Source organism: Mercenaria mercenaria, chromosome 16 (genome assembly GCF_021730395.1).
Source record: "Mercenaria mercenaria strain notata chromosome 16, MADL_Memer_1, whole genome shotgun sequence".
NCBI lineage: Eukaryota > Metazoa > Mollusca > Bivalvia > Venerida > Veneridae > Mercenaria > Mercenaria mercenaria.
This window is the reverse complement of record NC_069376.1, coordinates 2324386-2345652: the sequence shown is the minus strand read 5'-3', so window position 1 is coordinate 2345652 and position 21267 is coordinate 2324386. Positions and strand designations below refer to the sequence as shown.

Below are 21267 nucleotides of genomic sequence, written 5' to 3'. Positions count from 1 at the left end.
AGGTCACCAGGTTTAATCAAAGGAATAGCTTGTTAACACTGTAGATGTCAATTTATGACTGTATCTTCATGAAACCTGGTCAGGATGTTAATCTTGATGATCTTTAAGTCAGTAGGTCAGGTGAGCGATACAGGGCCTTCATGGCCCTATTGTTTAATCTAAATATAATATGTACTTTCCGCCTGCATATATATTTTTTGTTGTTTCAAATTCCGCTTTAATTTTCACTATTTCTAATCTTGATAATCTCAAGCTCCAGTTTGAATCTGGGTCATGTAGGGTCAAAAACTAGGTCACCAGGTCAAATCAAAGGAAAAGCTAGTTCACACTGTAGAGGCCACATGTATGACCTTATCTTATAAAACTAAGTCAGAATGTTAACCTTGATGATGTATAGTTCGTCTTCAAATCTAGGTCAGGTGGGTAAAAAAACTAGGTCACTGGGTCAAATCAAAAGAAAAGCTTGTTAACATTCTAGAGGCCACATTTATTACTGTATCTTCATGAATCTTAGTCAGAATATTAATCTTGATGATCTTTAGGTCAAGTTCGAATCTGGGTTATGTGGGGTAAAAAACTAGGTCACCGGGTCAAATCAAAGGAAAAGCTTGTTAACAGTCTAGAGGCCATATTTATGACTGTATCTTCATGAATCTTAGTCAGAATATTAATCTTGATGATTTTTAGGTCAAGTTCGAATCTGGGTTATGTGGGGTAAAAAACTAGGTCACCGGGTCAAATCAAATGAAAAGCTAGTTAACACTTTAGAGGCCACATTTATGACCATATCTTAATGAAACTAGGTCAGGATGTTAATCTTGATGATCTTTAGGTCAATAGATCAGGTGAGCGATACAGGGCCTTCATGGCCCTCTTGTTTAATCTAAATATATTATGTTCTTTCCGCCTGCATATATATATTTTTGTTGTTTTAAATTCCGCTTTAATTTCCACTTTTTTTCTAGGAATGGTCTCTGACCGTCCGCCGTTCGTCCGTCCGTAACACTTTCGTGTCCGCTCTGTATCTCCTAAACACCTTGAAGGATTTTCATGTAACTTTGGTCGAATCATCACCTCATCAAGGCGATGTGCAGAGTTATGGGTCGGGCATGCTGGCTCAAGGTCAAGGTCACAACTCAAGGTCAAATGTGTTAGCCATTTTATGTCCGCTGTATAACTTCTATACTCCTTGAAGGAGTTAAATAAAATTTGGGTCAAATAATCACCTCCTCAAGACGATGTGCAGAACTTGTAAGTCAGCCATGCCGGCTCAAGGTCAAGGTCACATTTAAGGGTCAAATTTTTTAGCCTTCCATTTTGTGTCCGCTCTGTATCTCCTAAACCCCTTTGGAGGATTTTCATCAAATTTTGATAAAATGATGACCTCATCAATAATATATGTAGAACTTATGAGTCAGCCATGTTGGCTTAAGGTCAAGGTCACAACTCGGGGACAAAGGTGTAAGTCTTCCATTTTGTTTCCGCTCTGTGTCTCCTAAACCTGGATCAAATGATCACCAATACAAAACGATTTGCAAAACTTATGATTCAGCCATGCCGGCTCAAGATCAAGGTCATAACTCGAGGTCAAAGGTTTTAGCCTTCCATTTCGTGTCCGCTCTATATCTCCTTAACTCTTGAAGGAATTTTATAAAACTTGGGTCAAAAGATCACCTTATCAAGACGATGTGCAGAACTTATGAGTCAGCCATGCCGGCTCAAGGTCAAGGTCGCAATCTAGGATCAAATGTTTAAGCCTTCCATTTCGTGTCCACTCTGTATCTCCTAAATCAAACTTCGGTCAAATGATCACCAAATCAAGAAGTCATGAGTCAGCCATGCCAACTTAAGGTCAAATCACAACTCAATGTCAAACGTTTGTGCTCTCTATCTCCTAAATCCCTTGAAAGATTTTCTTGTAACTTCGGTCAATTGATCTCCTCATCAAGATGATGTGCAGAATTCATGCGAGTCAGCTATGCCAGTTCAAGGTCAAGGACAAAGGTTTACCATTTTACTATCCATAACAGTGGCTTGGGATTTAGTGGTCTTTCAGACTATCTTGTTAAATATCATTGTAGCTCTGAATGCTATAATAAAGATAAATTGTTCTAGATAATTTATATTCAATTTACAGCTAAAGCAGGAAAAGTTTGTAATAACAACTACAGATGAAATGGAAGTCCGTCGTATTGCATTGGCTGCAATCGAACAGAAGGAAAAGAATCTTGAACAGAGAATAGTTGACGCTGCGACTGAAATTGGAGTTAAAACTGATGAAAGTGAAAAGCAGATAAAGGTGATAGGTTCAACTATAAAAGACGAACTCGCGCAGAAAAGGGTTGAAATGGAAGATGATTTGAGAAAGACCGAAATCGACTCAATAGGAAGACTCGAGAAGAGAGAGAAAGAAATCAAGGGAGTGCTTAGGATGAAAGAAATTGAATCTGCAAAAAAGATGGATCAAAAAGAGAGAGAAAGCAAAGATAATTTGAGAAAGATAGAAGTTGATTTAAAACAGAAATTGGAACAGAAAGCGTTGCAAATCAAAAAGAATTTGAAAGTGACAGAAATGAACTCAAAAGAGGGACTTAAGCATGAAGAGATGGTAATTAAAAAGAATTTAAGAGTGGTAGAATTGGAATCCAAAGGGAGACTAGATCAAAAAGGAAAAGAAATTGAAAAGCATTTAGAGCGTAAAGGAGAAGATATACTTTATCAGCTGGAAAGAAAGCAGTCAGCTCAGATTCAAATCGAAGGCAGGCGTAGTGACGACATTAGTAAGGTAAAATTATATAAATAATGCATTCTTCAGAGGGTGATTTTAAGATATTCATCGCAAGAAATACATGTATGAATACATGTAATCTTGGGATCTGCGACTATATACTATGGCCAAACACATCCAAGAAGACTTGTTCGATCTTTTATACTTTATTGTATTTAATACCAGTTGATAACAGTTAATACCAGCACTCTTCTAAATACTATTCCTTCTTACGGACAGATACCAAAACCTTTCAGGTCTGAAAATAAACACACCAAACATATCCTAATACAATTACCAAATACATTAATTTAACAAATACGGTAATTAATTAGAACAAATACGGTAATTCATCAAACCTATCAATAATTCTGTCCTTAGTCATATACATAAAAATCTATTCATTCAAGTATTACATATATTTCATAAAACAGTAACACATATTAAATTCACAGTATAGTGGTCTGAAACCTTAAAATTATACATGTAGATAAACAGCTGATCAATACAATTTTAAATATACACATCGATGGACATTTTAAACACTTACTGATCTGATGGGATCAAACCCTTTCTGTAACAATACATGACACACACCACGTCTCTCTGTCTGTGCTCCGGTTACTGCGAACAAACGTAACATATTAAATACATGCTGGGTTATGTGCAATGACAGAAGAACAGATAATCGACCGCAATTTTCAAAACAATGGAAATATGTTTCGAAGCCGAAATTATAAATATGAGACCATAAACAAATCATTCCAGTCATTACAAATTTACCTGTATCTACTTTACAAAAGGATAAAATGCTACACCTCACACTGCTACCCGAGTTTAGAAAACTCAAGACAAACGTTTCACTTCTCTCTATAAAACATGTCTGACCTCTGTCAGTTATAGCGAAAGAATGACGTACAACAGGTATAAAACTACCACATGACTAATCACTTGACCAAAGCGCGGGAACTAAAAATAACTACAAAACCGAAAGTAAAAGTAGAAAGACGACAAACAGGGATTAATCGGAAAGGAACGTGATTAAGTATTAACCGGGAGTTAATAAATATAAATGTAATAAATTCAACCCGGTTACACACAGACCGGGTCATTAGACTTGATTGTTATTTATATTTCAAAGGTGAGCTTTTGTGATAGCCCTGTGTCCGTTGTCCGTCCGTCAGTCGTCCGTCGTCATTCGTCAACAATTTGAATATAAATGTAATAAATTCAACCCGGTTACACACTCCCCCGGTCCGGAAAATGACGTCCCGTCATTTATCTAACATCTGCAAAAAAATTCATCATTAATACTTTAGGTATTAATACTTAAACTAAAGTTCATAACCTAATTCTAACTAGATTATTATACTAAGTATAACTTATCAATATCTTAGTTTGTATGTCACAAACCAAAACAAACAAAAATATTTCTACTTCAGGTCCATTTTCTGCAACTGAAATTAATTTCTATATACAACAAAAAAATTACTCAATAAATAACTGTTGTCGCCCTCTCTGAAAATTGCGTCCCCGCAATTTGTAATAAAAACAAGCATAATTATAATAACCTGAAAATATGATAAAAATATTACACTATAATAACACAGATATAATAACTATTAAGTAGTTAATGAAGCTCACCTAAGTTTCATTAAATTGCTCCTTCCTTGTTAGCTCACCAAGTTATTGTATATGAAGTAATATACCTCATATTTTTTTTTCATACTAAATTCTACAGCTGATGTTTACTTCATTCTATAAATCATGCCTGGTACATATACTATTGTGTTTCATTTCAAGTTAAACACAGCATTCATCTGTAGTTGATATCAAATTTCACTTGATATTAAATTTAACTTCCTTCTTGAAGTACATGTATATGAATGACTTCTCTTTCAGGTAATATTTACATATAAAAACTTTAAAAACTGTCTTTCGTCTTATTCTTTATATTTCATCTAATCTTTATTTCATCACAGCCTCTAAAATCCTATGTGTAATATCTGAATTTAATGTATCTAAAATTCCAGAATTAATCAACTTATCCAAAGCTTCGAGTCTGCTATCGACTGGTCTGTTGGTAAGTTGATATAAATGGTAATCTCTCTGCCATTCAGGTTTCTTAGTCTGCCTAATGGATTTCCTGAGCTCTGGTACTGGCTTTACATTTGTTTTCTTCCTTGTTTTATGTTGACCTTCAGCTCCTTTGCTCCCTTCAATCTCTTCTGTTCCTTGGATGTTTTCTATCTCTTTTGTTCCTGTGTTTGTGTTTATCTCCTCTTGTCTCCGTTCTATCTCTACTGGTGTCTCTATTACATCTTTGAAGTTGTTTCATCTTCTGACTCAATAGGTTGTCTGTGGGGACTTCTATAAATCATGAGTACATCTATGCCTTCAATATTAGTTCGATAACAACTTCATCTTCTTCAATCTCATTCACTAATGCAATCTGTTCTTTTTTATCAAACCCTCACCATCAGGAGTTCGGGCGCCCCCGGAAGAGTATGTAGTTCTACATATCCATATCCTGAACTATCATCATCATCTTCATCAATCTGATCAATTTTATCTTTCTCAGTGACGTCACTATCATTTATATCAAGGGACCTTGTTCTTTTTGTTAAAACTTGCACCTTTCTTGTTTCTAACTTTTCCAATGTCTTTCTGGGCTTTGGAAACGGTTTTCCCTTGTCATATCAATTACATCTTATTCCATTCCGTTTCATTGTCGAGAATCCCAAAGGAAAAAGGTGATTTCTATGTAACTTCTTCACACTACCATCTGGAGACCTTATTTTCAACACTGGAATGTCTTTATTTGGCTGACTTATCACTGTATAAGAGTCTTTTTCAAATTTGTCTGCAATTTTGTGTTTGCCGTCATAGGCTATATTTTACTAATACTTTGTCCCCAAAGGTTTTTTTCACAGCCTTTCCCCTTTTTATCGTACCCTGTTTTCATTTTAATCTTGCCTTTTCTGTTACTTTCTTTAAAATCTCTTGTGTTGTTTTCATTCTTTGTTTCAAAAAATCTTCTATGTAAGTTTGTTTTTGTTTGACTTGTCGACTGTGTAACTGGCGTTTCAAACAAAAATTCTACTCGTAATTTCGGACGTCTACCGAACATCAGTTAAAAACGGGACACTTTAGTTGTTTCATGCTTAGTACAGTTATAGGCATACACTAAAGATGGTAAATACTTTTTCCAATCTGGTTTTTGTTCTGGTTGAAAATGTACCTAACATGTTCAGTACGTGCGATGTATCTTTCAGGGATCGAATTCCCCATTGGATGGTACGGAGTTGTACGAGACTTTGCATTCCGTTAGTTTACACGTTCCTTGATGATATCGGATTCGAAATTTGCACCTTGGTCCGGAATGAAACTTTGTTGGAATCCCAAATAAAGTACTAGAAAAGTTCGTATAATCCATCGGCTGTAGTTTTCGCTGTCTGATTTTTTCGTAGGAACTGCAAGTGCAAGTTTTATAAAGTGATCTGTAATTACGAGAATGTTTCCTATTCCTCCTTTTGACGGCTCTAAAGTTAAAAAAGCCCATACACAAAAGTTCAAGGGGGTATGTAGTAATTACACTGACGAGTGGTGCTCTACTATTTTGTCAGACTTTTCTTCTCAAACACTATCACATTGACTAGTCCACTGTTCAACATCTGCGGACATCCTGGCCAAAAAAATATTCTCTGACAATGAAAGAGTTCTGTCCTTGCCAGGGTGTCCTACATCTGTGTGTAAACCCTGTAACGCTGTTTTCTTGTACACATGTGGAAGAACTAGTTGTTTTGACAGTTTCCTTCTCGGTTTTAACTTTCCTGTACAAAATCCCTCTAATCATAGTAAAATTTCAAAACTCTTTCTCATGATGTGATCTTCTTTTGTGAAGTTATTTGTTTTGTCTGGAAGTTTCTTTTTAAATTTACTGACCTATACCATTGCCATTACTGGATCTTCTCTTTGTGATTTTCTAATTTCTCTACACTCTATCTGAGCTAACGGTTGTCCTGGACAGTCTGTTATTTCAACAATGTTGATAGATGCTATTGGTATAGTTTCTATGTACGCCTCTACTTGAGTACAACTACTAATGGTCTTTACAGTAGCATCATCCAATCTTTATCACTTCCTCTGTTTCATCTATCAACTTCTCATGCGGATAGCGGGACATACCATCTGCATCCATGTTTTTAAAACCAGACCTGTAACAATATAAAAATTGTATTCCCCCAAAGCCGATGCCCAACGTTGACCTGTAGCATCAAATTTTTGCGAAGTTAAAACGTATGTGAGAGGATTATTGTCTGTGTAACTATGAGGGGATTGTTTGTGGAGATAGTCAGAAAATTTCTCTGTTACTGACCACTTTAATGCTAAGAATTCTAGCTTAAATGCTGATGTTTTTCCCCGATCTCGACAAGCTTCGACTGGCATATGCGATGACCTTCTTCTGGTTGTTCTGAGTTTGGTAGAGCCCCAGCGCCTAACCCAACTGTTGAGGCGTCCGTGTGCAGTTCAAAAGGTTTCTGGAAGTCTGGGTATGGTAAAATAGGTGGTGATGTAAGTAATGACTTCATTTTTCTGAAATGCGTCTCTTGTTCATCTTCCCATTTCCACTCTTTCCCCTGCTGTTTTCTTTTACTCTTTTTATTGCTGTTGGTGGTAGTAGGGTCTGAAGTGGTTTTGTTATCTTTGAAAAATTTTTTGACATAAGTCTGTAATACCCACAAAATGCCAGTAGGAACGTAAAGAATCTGCATTGGTTGGTCTTGGCCAGTTTATCACTTTTCTATTTTGTCTGGATCTTTTTCGATACCGTTCTTGCTGACTACATGTCTAAAAATTTGACTTTTTCTTCCATAAAGAAACACTTGTCTGCAGATAATTTTTTCAAATTGCTTCTTTCAATCGTGTCAGTACCATGTCTAATCTTTCTAGATGTTTTTCCCAAAAGTTGTTACTAAATATGATCAGATCGCCAAGTAATAATACAGATTTTCATATTCAGATCTCCTAGACACTCTTCCATCGACGTTGGTATGTAGCAGGGGAGTTGGGTGAGACCAAAAGGCATCTTTTCGTATTCAAAAAACCCAATGGCCCGGGACTGTGAAAGCGTTTCTTTCCTTTTTGGGATTTTCAATCTCAACTTGGGGGATAGCCACTTTTCATATCTATGGTTGAAAACAGGGTGCTCCATGCAATATTCAAAAACCTCTTCTATTCTAGGTGAGAGCGTATGAGTCACGAACTGATTCTTGTTCAAACCTGTAATGATACAAATTTCTAAGTTTTTTTTCTTTTTCCAAACCAGTACCACATTTGACGCCCAGGGTGATCTAGATTTTCGAATAAATCCAGAAGCTAACAATTGTTCAAGATGTTGTCGAACTTCATCTATCATTGTTGGAGGTATTCTACGATGGCGTTGTTTGAATGGCGTGTCGTCTATTAGGTCTATCCTGTGTTTTTTTTATCGCACTTTCAATGCCCAATCATTCTTTGAAAATATATCTAAGTGCTTAGTGAGAGACTTGTTATTCGAGTATTCTGTTAAAGTAGTCAAATTCGAGTTGATGTGAATCTCTTAAAATATGCGTTCAGTGTCTTTATCTTAAATTCTGTCAATATAGATTCATCTACTGTAACTGGTTGTAATTCACATACCCACTGACTTAGGAGATATTGTGACAGTTTTGGTAGTGAGGTTGGTTTAAACTGACAAAAATATAATCGTTCTTCTTGTAGCTGAAATGTACAACTGCAGGTGTAATATCTATGAACTCTGGCAGAATGAGTCTTCTGTTCTTGTAAATAGCAAAAGTAGGATTATATTCAAGTTCTTGTCTGTATAGCCCTGAATGTTTTTGTCTGATTTGGTCCAATTACAACTTTTGATGATTCAGCACTTCTTACTATCGCAATTCGGTTCTTGTTTCTTTAAGTTCTTTTTCTCGTATTGAAATGGCAGCGGAATCCCAAAGTACCAGGGTATGAAGACTAGCTTTCTGAAGAAAAAGTGTTCCAAAGTTCTTTTTGAAATTGTTTAAAGTTCATTTGGGGACATTTGTTCCTAATAACATAGGTACTTTATGGTTATAAGTCGTGTCAGAACCACAAAAATAAACATTGTTGATCTTTACAATCTGGAATTCCGGCAGTTGAAAGAGTAGTTTCTATGTAACCTAGATATGGTAATGTGTTTTCATCAGCAATTCAAAATTCAAATGTTCTTGCAGGTTTTAATGGAACTTCTTGAAGATTTGTAGGTATAGAAGGAGTGACTAATTGTACTTATGCAGCTTCCTGTTCAATCAACGCTGTAGTTTCAATGTTATTGATAGTAACATGGCTCATTTGATTGTCCAACTAATTGAGGACCCTTGTTCATTCAGAGTGCTGCTGTCTGGTCAGTAACAGAAGCACTTAGAAGTTTTAATTCTCTGTGCAAAAATCTGGCAATATGTCCTTCCTTTTTACAGCGATAGCATGTCTTATTTATTGCTGCTGGTGAATATCTAGGCAATGATTGTCTAAGGGGTTGAAACTGTTGGGGGCCTGTTGGTCTTGAAGGTCTATGCTGCCCTCTATTCCCAAAATTATTGTAGCCTCTTTTGGTAATTTCCAGTGCTATGACTTCTGTAAATTACCCCTGCTCTGTTGTCCCTAGCCGGGATTGCTTTTAGATTGCTCTTTTTCTAATTCTAACTTTTGAATTCTTTCGTTCCATTTTCAGTAATAATTCTTTAACCCCGTCAATTCAGATTCGTTTTGCTTTTGATTCATGGAGTGGCATTCAGTTTTCTTTTCTGTTGGTTTTAATTCACTCTCCATTTTGCGTTTCTTCCATTTTAAAACTATCATAGTCTTTTATAGTTTCAAACTTGTAATTTGCCATCTGTTTTACGGTTGTTTAAGTCCCTTTATATAGCACATTTTTCAGAATCTGTTCTTGTCCTGCGTTACCGCATCAATTTCACATGCTTGTGCAAATGTTCTTCAAGTCTGGATGAATAACTTAAGAATGACTCGGATTGTTTCTTGGGCACATGCTACCATTTCTTTAAAATTGATTCTTTGTTTCAATCGCCAAAGGTGCTGTGAAACTTGCATAGAATGTCGTGAAGAGAGATTTCTGACCCAACCTTCTTAGATATTTGCCACTTCTCCTTTCACTGACCGTCGTATACCCAACAATATTTGTTCTTCATTTTAGCTTTTTTCTCGATTAACCCTTCAACCTCATATTTCCAGTCTGATATGTGACTTCTCCTTTTTTCCCCTTTCTCCGTAAAAACAATGAAAAAAACGTGGGAACTGATTCTTAAGTTGATGAATTTAGGAATTGCTCCTTTATCATCTGTAGATGTAGTTTCTTTCTCCTCTTTGACAGTTCCTGTCCAGTATCTTCTTTATGAAAATGTTTCATGTAAGACACAAAAAACATCTGGTTTTATCTATTACTGGAGGATTGTGTAGAGCTTTTAAAGGCTGCAAGCAACTTCTTGTCTTGTTCTTATACTCCGACATCTTTCACTTGTATATGAAAAACACTAATTCAATTATTTTGACCCGTAAATTCAACACTATTTCTCTGTGTTCTATCTTTGCTTTACAAAGTCTACTATCCTCTTATTATCGTCACAAGTTTGTATAAACTATATTGTGTCTGTCTCGGTTTTTTTTAAATCGGATTAACTCAAGTCTCTTTATTTCTTCCCCACTACTTAGTATATAGATATACTTTTTTATCGAATTTAGTTCATTCAAGTGTTTTGGGTCCACCCTTATTATTATCCAAAAATTCTCTTTCAAATTCTGTTAAGTTTGCGATTCACCTTTCTGTCTAACGTTCGACTTCTTCCAACTATATAATTCGTAGTCGACTTTTTCTTAAAGTTCAATTTCAATTGAATAATTTTCAAATTTATTCTTGTCGGTTCTATCTGTTCTGTTCCGAATTTTAAACATCATGATTTTACTAAATGTATTTCAATGTGCTTCACTTTTTATTTCAATATGAAATTTAAACACTTTTTTATGTGATTCAATTTGTGTAAGCAGTCTTTTGTGCTAAATATTTCATTATTAGCACTAATCACAAGTTTCATTCAATTCACAAATTCCTGGTGATCTTCAATGTGTTTCTTTCAATACAATTTCAGTAATGAATAATTATTGCATTGCTATGCAAAACTTTTTTATTTTTGTAAGCAGTTCCTAGTGCTAAAATTATTCTTTATTTAGCACTGATCACAATTTTCTTCCCGATTCACGAATTACTTCTGATCTCTTTACGTACTTATTTCAAATTCAATTCAATCCGTATTCAACTACGTTGTCGTAAACTTCAACTTTTTTACAAAATTTCACTTTCGCTTTCAACTGTTCGACAAAATTTTACATTCACTTTCAATTACTTTACAATATTTCAAATTGACAATTCTCTCTTTCACTTTCAACAGTTTGTTATATTTCACTCTGTTGTTGCAATTCACAATTCAACTAACTATTTCTTTTCAATTTGTTGAATTTTCACTTTCATAGCTTTATTAAGTGTCGTTTGGTGTACAAAGACCCCTTTAATTATTTCAAGTGTCTATATTGGTGTCCCATTACCTTAAGTATTCAAATTTATATTCAGGTATCCGTGTACCTTAATTATACTTTCACGTGTTACTTAAGGTGTCTATATTTCCTTAACTATTTCAAATTTTATTTCAGGTGCCTCTAAGCCTTAAATATTTCTCACAATTTGGTTTTTAAGTGCTGTTAGCCTTTTAAATTTTTTTCCTCGGCTGTAATTCAACTTTCCTATAAAAGTACTTTTTACTTTTTCAAAAAATTTACAGCTTGAGGCTTTTCTTCGACTTTTTGTATAAACTTGAGGCTTTCTATCTGTGAAGTTTTAGACTTCTTTATGTTATAACTGAACGAAAATTCGATTACACTCTATGAAGCTTGAGGCTTCTTCACATTTATTCGTGCACTTCCTTTTATGAAGCTTGAGGCTTCTTTTTTTTTTTTTAAATACGAACAAAGCTTGATCACAATGACAGACAAAGGTCACAATTATATTGTAATGATGTAAGAAATATTTTATTTCAAACACCCTGACAGACAAAAAATGATCACAATCACAGACAAAGGTCACAATTATATTGTAATGATGTAAGAAATATTTTATTTCAAACACCCTGACAGACAAAAAATGATCACAATCACAGACAAAGGTCACAATTATATTGTAATGATGTAAGAAATATTTTATTTCAAACACCCTGACAGACAAAAAATGATCACAATCACAGACAAAAATCACAATATTTACAGTGATGAATGAAATATAGATTTCAATCACCCTCATAAATATTTTCAATGATGAAATTCTCTATATGATGTCTGCACAGCTGTTGGTCAAACAATTTTCTGTTGTGTACCTGAAAAATACCTGTGACTTGACTGTAATCTGTAAACTGTAATATCTGTATGTTGTAATCTGTGTTCTGTGTCTTTACTTTTCTTCCTGTCCCGTTCTTGTTTTGTTGTAAAAATCCCTTTTTAGCTATCCTAGCATAATAATTTGACCCATACAAAAGTATCTATATTGCTGAAATGATATTTCTAAAATTCTTATTTCTAAAATAAGAATAAGTACTTTAATATATATTTAATATATATAGGCCAAGAATGTCTAAGGACTAAACCCCAAAGAACAACATCAAAACAAACTCTAGAACCAGCGACACCTTCAATCCGTCAAAATCACAGAACTATACTACCATATTTACTACAATATGTGTCTACCTTACTTGAAGACTGGAATGTATTTTGTTACTGGTCAATATGTTATTTTAATAAATGATTTGAGTGTTTTAAAAATAACGGTCTTTATAAGTTATGAGGTTAAATTCAGAGACTTTCAGGAAATAGAAAGAAGAATTAATGAATCATGCAACTGATTAAATCCCTACACCAAAAATTAATTGTGCAGTGAAATTTCTCACACACTTTTACAATAGCATTCTGGTTATTATGACACTGAATTCATTCTGTCAGAACTTTACCGTATAACTTCTAAAACCAAGATAACTTGTAATTATGCGGATAATTCTGCTCGAACGACTAAAGTGTTCAATATAAAATGACTCACCAAACCTGGTATATATGGCTTTTAATACTGTAAACTGTGACCACTATACTATTCACAAACACTTGTTGATTGTCTTTACTTGAAACACACACACACTAAATGTCTTCTCCTCCAGCCGAAGAAATACTGTCCTCAGTAGATGACTTCTAAAGGTAAGTTACAATAAATCAAATACACAAGTCAAACATTTAAGTGTAAAAACATAAGGTACCACTGTAGGTCTACAACCATTGTATATGTACCAAGAGTTGAACTTGTAAAATCACGTCACTCTGTCACTGTTGTTTTATAAATTGCACCAATCTAGAAGTTGAAGACCCATAAAACACTTGTGTTGAAGTTCATTGGAGTTCAATAGATTTCTTGAAGAACCGTGTTGTATATAAATACTTTCTTTAAAACTAAATGTATTAAAAGTCTTTTTTACTGAGCACTGACAATAATGTTTTAACTCACAGAGTATCCCCGAAGTATTTCTGGTGTGTCACTGCCATTGCCATAGTGTATCACTGGTATCCTCACTGGTTTATCACTGGGGGCTCCATTTGTAATCTTGGGATCTGCGACTATATACTATGGCCAAACACATCCAAGAAGACTTGTTCGATCTTTTATACTTTATTGTATTTAATACCAGTTGATAACAGTTAATACCAGCACTCTTCTAAATACTATTCCTTCTTACGGACAGATACCAAAACCTTTCAGGTCTGAAAATAAACACACCAAACATATCCTAATACAATTACCAAATACATTAATTTAACAAATACGGTAATTAATTAGAACAAATACGGTAATTCATCAAACCTATCAATAATTCTGTCCTTAGTCATATACATAAAAATCTATTCATTCAAGTATTACATATATTTCATAAAACAGTAAAACATATTAAATTCACAGTATAGTGGTCTGAAACCTTAAAATTATACATGTAGATAAACAGCTGATCAATACAATTTTAAATATACACATCGATGGACATTTTAAACACTTACTGATCTGATGGGATCAAACCCTTTCTGTAACAATACATGACACACACCACGTCTCTCTGTCTGTGCTCTGGTTACTGCGAACAAACGTAACATATTAAATACCTGCTGGGTTATGTGCAATGACAGAAGAACAGATAATCGACCGCCATTTTCAAAACAATGGAAATATGTTTCGAAGCCGAAATTATAAATATGAGACCATAAACAAATCATTCCAGTCATTACAAATTTACCTGTATCTACTTTACAAAAGGATAAAATGCTACACCTCACACTGCTAGCCGAGTTTAGAAAACAAACTCAAGACAAACGTTTCACTTCTCTCTATAAAACATGTCTGACCTCTGTCAGTTATAGCGAAAGAATGACGTACAACAGGTATAAAACTACCACATGACTAATCACATGACCAAAGCGCGGGAACTAAAAATAACTACAAAACCGAAAGTAAAAGTAGAAAGACGACAAACAGGGATTAATCGGAAAGGAACGTGATTAAGTATTAATCGAGAGTTAATAAATATAAATGTAATAAATTCAACCCGGTTACACACAGACCGGGTCATAAGACTTGATTGATATTTATATTTCAAAGGTGAGCTTTTGTGATAGCCCTGTGTCCGTTGTCCGTCCGTCAGTCGTCCGTCGTCATTCGTCAACAATTTGACTGTTAACACTCTAGAGGTGACAGTTTTAGCCAGTCTTAATGAAACTTGGTCAGAATGTTACCCTAAATAAAATCTTTGACAAGTTTGATATTGGGTTATCGGGGGTCAAAAACTAGGTCACCAGATCAAATCAAAGGAAAAGGTTGTTAGCACTCTAGAGGTCACATATTTGGCCCAATCTCAATGAAACTTTGTCTGAATGTTACGCGAAATACAATCTTGCAAAAATTTGATATTGGGTTATCTGGGATCAAAAACTAGGTCACCAGGTCAAATCAAAGGAAAAGCTCCTTAACACACTAGAGGTCACAGTTTTGACCTAATGAAACTTGGTCAGAATGTTACCCTCAATAAAACCTTGGACAAGTTTGATATTGGGTCATCTGGGGTTAAAAACTAGGTCACCAAGTCCAGTCACAGGAAAAGCTTGTTAACGCTCTTGAGGTCACAGTTTTGACCTAATGAAACTTGGTCAGAATGTTACCCTCAATAAAATCTTGGACGAGTTTGATATTGGGTTATCTGGGGTAAAAACTAGGTCACCAGGTCAGATCAAAGGAAAAGTTTGTTAACACTGTAGTGGCCATATTTATGACTATACCTTAATGAAACTTGGTCAGAATGTACATTTTGATGATCTATACATATAGGTCAAGATTAGATCTGGGTCAGGTGGGGTCAAAAACAAGTTCACTAGATCAAATCAAAGGAAAAGCTTAACACTGTAGTGGCCACATTTATGACCATACCATAATGAAACTTCGTCAAAATGTTAAATCTTGATGATCTATAGGTCAAGTTCAAATCTGGGTCAGGGGGGTCAAAAACTAGGTCACTAGGTCAAATCAAAGGAAAAGCTTGTTAACATCTGGAGGCCACATTTATGACTATATCTATATGAAACTTAATCAGGATGTTAATCTTGATGATCTGTAGGTCAAGTTTGAATCTATGTCATGTGGGGTCAAAAAACTAGGTCACCAGGTCAAATCAAATTAAATGCTAGTTAACTCTCCAGAGGCTACATCTATGATCATATGTTAATAAAACTTGGTCAAAATGTTGAGCTTGATGATCTTTATATCAGTAGGTCAGGTGAGCGATACAGGGCCTTCATGACACTCTTTTTTGTAAAGACTGGAGAGAAATCATCCAATTGTAGCAAACTCTTTTGCTATTGAAATGCTGAGACGTATGATACTATTTTAAAGTAAAAAGATTTGAATTATACAAGTGCTTGATCGTGGAAAAATTAAATGTAAACATTAACATAGTTTGATTTCTCTGATATAGGCATCATCAGACGATTTAATGAAGTCCAGTCCTCGTGACCCGCCCCTACAGTCTAATTATGAAAGAATGAGAGCAGGTAATTCTTACCTTTACTCAACATTTAAAAAACATTTAATATCATTAGATTATTATTATGTATTATTAGAGTTGAACCATCTACTTTCCGTAGAAAAACAGGAAAAGACAATATCAGTTAGACTGATGTTGGTCAACAGGTGTTTCTATTTAACTGATTATTACATACACGTTTCTATTCCCCGTTAAGTTACACTGGTATCGAAATATTTTTCCATATACTGACGCCTGAATTTCATATGTGCGTGACGTAATTCGGTGTCTGTTCTTGCACTGTTTTGAACAAATTTATGATATTTACATTATATTTATAGGTGTAAATGTGTTTGTAATAAAAATGTTATTATCTTTGCATCAGGAAATATGCACGCGCTCTTCAGCGGAGGAATATTGCGCTCCTAAAGGCTGATCACTACCAAATGGAAAGTAAGCCTCTAGTCACAAGTAGTCCAAATATAAATAGTACTAATCTTTTTTTCTTTCCTGGTGCATTTTCTCGACAGCAACGTGCTTACTTTTACCCTACCGTGTTTCAGTATGTACCACTTTGCGTTCTAGTTAAATCGGCATGTTCCTATCGCACGCTGGGTAAAATGGCGGCGTAAGAATTTACTGTCTCGAAAAGAGAAATTGAAAGAAGCGAAAAGGAGTAAATTCAGCGGGTTGTATTTATCGAACTGTAGTTTTCTTATATAAAAGATTACACCCCCTTTTCTTTTTGTTTTTGTAAAGTAGAGATCTAGTTCTTTATGGAAATTTAAGTCTCTGAAAATCTGATATGCTAGAAAATGTTGAAAAACCGTTATGAAGTAAGTGGATTTTATATGAAATAAAGAAGAGCTGGAATTAGTTGTGTTCAGCCTAAAGTCGCGCAATCGCGCAATATTTCCGCTAAGAACTCGTGCATATTTATAGGTTATTATCTTTGTATCGGGAAATATGCACGAGTTCTTCAGTGGAAATATTGCGCGACTTTAGTAGTGCATATTTCCCAATGCAAAAATAATAACCTCTTTATTACATACACATCTACATATATAAATATAATGTAAACACCATAAGTTTGTTCAACAGCCTGAATAAGACTAACAATACTGAACTAAATAGAAAAAACAGTGCAAAACACAAACACTGAATTACGTGACGCACCCGATATGAACTTCAGGCGTCAATGTGTAGAACCAAACTTGGGCTGAATGTTATAATATCGAACACGCAGCGTATAATGTAAGGGTTTCGCCTGACGGGGATAACTTTTATTTACACTGCCTTGTGACTTTGAAACATGGTAGGGGTAAGAGTGAGGTTAGGGTGTCCCATAAACCGGTTTAAACTCCCCAGGAATGGTTTTGTCACTGAACGTTCTAAGGTGGTACCCCACTGTGTTCCTGTGTTTGTTTGTTTTCTCGTGTCCTCGTGTGTGTGTGTGTGTGTGTGCGCGCGCGTGCGTGCGTGCGTTCATGTTTCAGTAGACAATACTGATACTTTGAACCAAATTAATATTACCATTGGAACGAACATCGTGGGCACTGAGTCACACCTTAAAATGTCAAAAAGTGTTGAAACGTTTACTTGTATGTCGAGGACCTTGAAAATTATTTTCTAGTCAACACAAGTCAGAGAAACATTAAGCAGAAAGGAACAGAATGGAATTCTATTCCAAACCGAGCACCACTGCATGAAAGATGGTAGGAGCGATTAATAAGTTTCACAAAAATAGCGCTGAATAAAATTCTAGGATGCCCCCTCATGACTATGGAAACAATTTAGACGATCGTCACGGAGAGCGGAACTATGCTAAACAACATGCCTCTAACTTAGGTGTCATTATCGTTGAGGACGTATACCCATTGTCGCCGTCATCACTCCTCTGCGTCAGATACTGACGTCACTTCCGTATAACACATACTATTGTGTTCTTTAAAGGAACTCTCAAGGTCACGTAATTTTCCGCATTGTGTTCAATTGACAAATACAAACTTGCTGAACAGTATCCAATGTCAGGAGTAGGGCCTCTTCTTGTGCGTGACAAATGTAAAGTTGCTGGCAAATTCAATTTTAGTATTAGATCCGTACTGACACTTGGTAATTTCCGTACAGTAACGTATTTTCCGACAGAGATTTCAGCGTTCTGCTGATGGTTGCTTGTATAAACTGCGTAAGCAGCCGAATGATGCCGAATTAGCATTCGGAGAATACGGAATCGAACGACAATTGCCGAGTGTCATCACGTGTATTATCCTAGCTACTACTTCTAGAGAAGTACTCTGCAACAAGATACACTCATTCTGCCATTATATTTTAGCGTGACGTTTCTTAAACTATCATGGTGCAATGAATGTTTGTCTTATTATAACAACTACTGATACTACTTTTATTTCATTCTTATGATGTAGTGTGTGTTTAGTTGTCAGTATTTGACAGCAGTTGATTTCGACATCAAAAATAACAACAAATGCTTTCAGTGAGGTTATAATATAGGGATAACGCATGTTTTTCCTGTTATAATATCTGCCGAGGGATTGTAATTGCCTAATCCCGGTAAATCTTTAAAAACTGACAAATCTCTTGTTACCAGCGTTTCCAGAAATAGATTCTACAACTTGTGAAATATTTTATATGAAATAATATAAGAATAAAAGTAATGTCGATGAAGTTACATTTTATAGAATTTTGAAAAAGAAATGGTCTGAAGTGGTACATGTAACGTGTGTGAAAACTTTCTACTTCAGCACTTTGTCATTAGCTTACTTAACAGATTTTATTAGAAAAAAATCATATGTACTTGAGCCACGCCATGAGAAAATCAACATAATGGCTCCGCATCCGCGCAGTCTGGTCATAATCCATGCTGTTCGCTGACGATTTTGCAAAACGCTTTGAAAGCGAACAGCATTGCTCCTAACTACACTGCGCGGATGCGCAGGCTGTTTTGGATCCATGCTGGTCGCAAAGCCACTATGTTTGTTTTCTCACGGCGTGGCTAATTTTTAGCTCGACTATTCGAAGAATAGTCTAGCTATTCTACTCACCCTGGCGTCGGAGTCGGCGTCGGCGTCACACCTTGGTTAAGTTCTCCAAAACTAATGCAGATATTGAATTGAAACTTCACATGTGTCTTCGGGGTTATAAAACTAGTTGATAGCACCAAGTCCCATAACTCTGACCTTCTTTTTGGGCAAATTATGCCCCCTTTTGGACTTAGAAAATTCTGGTTAAAGTTTTGCGTGCAAGTACATACAGCTATTACTAAAAGGCATATAGATTTGAAACTTATTTTTTCTTTTGCTAGATCAATTACCTACCTCACTGGGTCAAGTTCCATGACTCTGACATGTATTTTGGGCAAATTATGCCCCCTTTTGGACTTAGAAAATTCTGGTTAAAGTTTTACATGCAAGTTACTATCTCCAAAACTAATGCAGATATTGAATTGAAACTTCACATGTGTCTTCGGGGTTATAAAACTAGTTGATAGCACCAAGTCCCATAACTCTGATCTTCATTTTGGCCAAATTATGCCCCCTTTTGGACTTAGAAAATTCTGGTTAAAGTTTTGCTTGCAAGTACATACAGCTATTACTAAAAGGCATATAGATTTGAAACTTATTTTTTCTTTTTCTGGATCAATTACCTACCTCACTGGGTCAAGTCCCATAACTCTGACATGTATTTTGGGCAAATTATGCCCCCTTTTGGACTTAGAAAATTCTGGTTAAAGTTTTGCATGCAAGTACATACAGCTATTACTAAAAGGCATATAGATTTGAAACTTATTTTTTCTTTTTCTAGATCAAATACCTACATTGTACCTCACTTGGTCAAGTCCCAAAACTCTGACATGTATTTTGGGCAAATTATGCCCCCTTTTGGACTTAGAAAATCCTGGTTAAAGTTTTACATGCAAGTAACTGTCTCTAAAACTACTACAGTTATTAAATTGAAACTTCACATGTGTCTTCGGGGTTATAAAACTAGTTGATAGCACCAAGTCCCATAACTCTGACATGTATTTTGGGCAAATTATGCCCCCTTTCGGACTTAGAAAATCCTGGTTAAAGTTTTGCGTGCAAGTACATACAGCTATTACCAAAAGGCATATAGCTTTGAAACTTATTTATTCTTTTTCTAGGTCAATTACCAACCTCACTGGGTCAAGTTCCATAACTCTTAACATGTATTTTGAGCAAATTATGCCCCCTTTTGGACTTAGAAAATTCTGGTTAAAGTTTTACATGCAAGTTACTATCCCCAAAACTAATGCAGATATTGAATTGAAACTTAACATGTTTCTTCGGGGTTATATAACTAGTTGATAGCAACAAGTCCCATAACTCTGATATGTATTTTGGTCAAATTATGTCCCCTTTCGAACTTAAAACTCTTTTGATATTTAACATTTTGGGTAATAATTTCCTGCTTCTGTGACAATATTTCGAATAGTCGAGCTTGTCTGTCTTACGGACAGCTCTTGTTAGAATAGGAGTATTGCGTAAACAAACGAAAACACCCGAAAATAAATTTAAGAAAAAATTGAGAAAATTTGTTAGTGCCAGTCAATATTAATTGTAATTATGAAGATACTTTAATCTTTTTCATTTTCTTTGTTTGCTGCTGTGTATAAGATTAATATGTTTTCATTTAAAACACTCAGTGTGTACACTGCAAATATATAAACAATTAATATTATATACAGATAATTCATTCTAACATAGTCATCAATGGTACATGTCATAAAATAATCAGAGGACAACAAGATGTTCTTAGGATACTCTCCAAATTTTATGCAATCTCTCCAGACATATGTATGTTTTGCATCACTCGACCTTCAGCTATTTCCGGAAGTAAAAAAATGGAAGTAGACATGCCAAACTTAGAACGAAAGTCGTCTATGGATTGGTCGATAGTTAGGGGCAACGCGCAGGAGCCATCCCGTCAATATGTATGAATACGGAAGCATAAAAGGAACATAAGACGCTTATACGATTTATTACGTTACAACTGTGGAAATTAAATGTAGATCCGCCCGCTTAGCTCAGTAGGTAGAGCGTCGGTCTACGGATCGCGGGGTCGTGAGTTCGATCCTCGGGCGGGGCGTATGTTCTCCGTGACTATTTGATAAACGACATTGTGTCTGAAATCATTAGTCCTCCACCTCTGATTCATGTGGGGAAGTTGGCAGTTACTTGCGGAGAACAGGTTTGTACTGGTACAGAATCCAGGAACACTGGTTAGGTTAACTGCCCGCCGTTACATGACTGAAATACTGTTGAAAAACGGCGTTAAACCCAAAAC

At 35.4% G+C, this 21267-nt stretch overlaps 1 long non-coding RNA gene across 2 annotated transcripts; it reads right to left on the bottom strand.

The window, feature by feature from the left end:
• Window positions 1-2868: 2868 nt before the first annotated feature.
• On the bottom strand, window positions 2869-14385 carry LOC123559003 (uncharacterized). 2 transcript variants are annotated; one of them, XR_008367578.1, is made up of 6 exons: window positions 14170-14385; window positions 13937-14010; window positions 13392-13645; window positions 12936-13078; window positions 3318-3391; window positions 2869-3026 (listed from the first exon to the last, which is right to left on the bottom strand). It is a non-coding gene; the product is annotated as an uncharacterized LOC123559003 (long non-coding RNA). The 2 variants fall into 2 exon arrangements; XR_008367577.1 differs by having other exon boundaries at window positions 12936-13081; window positions 14170-14378.
• Window positions 14386-21267: the final 6882 nt, after the last annotated feature.